The sequence below is a fragment of the Thalassophryne amazonica genome, chromosome 3, assembly GCF_902500255.1.
Source record: "Thalassophryne amazonica chromosome 3, fThaAma1.1, whole genome shotgun sequence".
Lineage (NCBI taxonomy): Eukaryota > Metazoa > Chordata > Actinopteri > Batrachoidiformes > Batrachoididae > Thalassophryne > Thalassophryne amazonica.
The window spans coordinates 69600449-69602810 of NC_047105.1; the positions used below are offsets into that span (position 1 = coordinate 69600449).

General features: G+C 44.2%; 1 pseudogene; it reads left to right on the forward strand.

Moving 5' to 3' along the window:
• Positions 1-334: 334 nt before the first annotated feature.
• On the forward strand, positions 335-1491 carry LOC117507787 (annotated as a pseudogene).
• Positions 1492-2362: the final 871 nt, after the last annotated feature.

Genomic DNA, 2362 nt, shown 5'->3' on the forward strand with positions numbered 1-2362 from the left:
TCAGAACTGTAAACATGGCATGCATTCAGAGCACAGACAATCAGAATGAGAGGACAAAGAATAGAGAATAGATAGATGGTGTTTTTTAAAAGTTGACATTTTTGTCATGAAAGTCATGGTTGACTAACCACTGACGACATCATTAATAGAGCCACGTGTGAAGGGATCACCTTCGTACCATATTGTAACCACGAATCCCCGAAATGGGCATGTCACGTGTTTATATGGGGAGATAGGGTGAAGTAGCGAACTGAGCAGCAGTTTATGGAAACATCAGAAAATAGCCATGAAGACAACAATTTTAATGGAGCCTACAGTGGTGGTGCCAGGCCCGATGCAGTGGAGGGAGATGCCCAAAATAGCGGCACGGTGGGTGGCTAGATCAATGCCATTCAAAGGCGAAGAAGATGCAGAAAAATGTTTGTCAGTGGACTCAGGTGGGACACTAGCAAAAACGATTTCAAAGGCTATTTCTTTTAATTTGGTGCAGGGGCGGTGGCCAAGTGGTTAGTGTGCTTGGTTTCAGTGTGGAAGGTTCCTGGTTCAAACCCCACTCTTGCCACATTTCTCCATGTAATGTGGAGTTGCATCAAGAAGGGCATTCAGCGTAAAACTTGTGCCAAATCAACATGCAGATCCACCTTGGATCTGCTGTGGTGACCCCAAGTGAAAACAAGGGAGCAACCGAAAGGACTTACTTACTTCTCTCAATTTGGTGAGGTGACGGACTCCAATAAAATGCTAGATCCTCAGACCCTCAAACAGGCTGGACTCTCAAGAGAGTTTGGCTTCATGCTTTTTAAAGTTTCAGTCAGTGTAGACAAGGTTCTTGAACAAACATAACACGGGCTAGATGGCCGAGAGCTTGAACCCAAGAGGGCAGTGGCTAGGATCCAATCAAGAAAATCTTTGTGAGGGGCCTTAATTCAGACACTTTGAAGGAAGTCATTAAGTACTACTTCAGGACCTTTGGAGATAGAATATTGAGCTTCCACAAGATTCAAAGACAGTAAAAAGGAGGGGATTGATGCTCGCAGGGAAGGGCATCCGGCATATCTGCTGTGGTGATCGGAGTGAAGGAAGGGAGAAACCGAAGAGCAAGTGAATGTGAAATTAAAGTGGCCCAGATCAACAAGGTCTACTAACAGCAGCAGCATGCTGGTCATGGATATGGTGCATGTGGCAGAGGCCATGGAGGACAGGGACAAAACTGGAGTCAAGGCTACAACCACTACTGGAACCAGGGATATGGTCAGGGCTATGGCTATGGTCAAGGATTTGGATATGGTGGCTACTACTCTGGTTATTACAGCTATGGGGGTGGCTATAATTACAGCAAACACTAACTGCCCACAGGGAAAGGGTCAGAAGCTTGATTTTCTTTGGTCCTCATTGTTGCACAAACAAAATCAGTCTTTCTCCTGTCCTCCAGATGAGGGCAACACAAGTTATTGAAAAACTCCAAGATGTGGTACACAGCAGAATAGCTAAAGGCCATACTGATCACACACGGTGCAGGTATGCATTTTTGCTTCATCTGTGCTCATATGATAATGAAGCTGTAACCCCATTAGTGCCATTCTTCACCCCAAAGATCTCCATCTTACCCTAAATCCATTTACACACTGTGGGCTGCTAGGGTAGGCTGTATTGTGGAGATGGGGTCGTACAACTTCTGACCACTTAAGCAGTCAGGATGGAGAAAGAATAAAGGCCGTTATGTCCCCGATGTAAAACCCACCTTTGGCCCCCTCTTAAAAATGTGCCAGTTTACCGACTTGTCCAACCCATGCATGTGCCTGTCTTTGTGTAACTGCATACTATATCTGGTTTATTCTGAGTAACATTCAGCACCACATTTTTCTCTTAAGGTCTAAATTAATGAGAAAAAAAATCCATGTGAACATGGACTTTGGCTTTTTCTTTGAGGTTGGCAGAAATCTTGTGTGCACAAAGTAGTCCACAGCTCTGCACGTAGATAAAAGCATCCAAACATCTGCTTCTGTACATATGACAGATGGTCTAGTGATTCATGCAGTACAGTTGAATCCCTTATTGCATCATTTATTCTGGTGGCACAGGCTTTATATGGGGAGGTGGGTGAAATTCTCAGCATGTTGCTGTATCCTAAATGCACCATCCGGACTGCGCATTTCATCACACATTTTACCTTCTGTGTAAAATGATCCACAGAAATCACCACAAGCAGTGACACAATTCACTGTAATCACCAGGCAACCACCGCTTTTTCCTCGTTGCAAGGAATTTGCCATCCTATTTTTACTCTAGTGTGACCAAGGCATAACCGAGCAAATAACTTGTGGTCTTTGCACTTTATGAAGTCTGCAATTTTGTACATTTA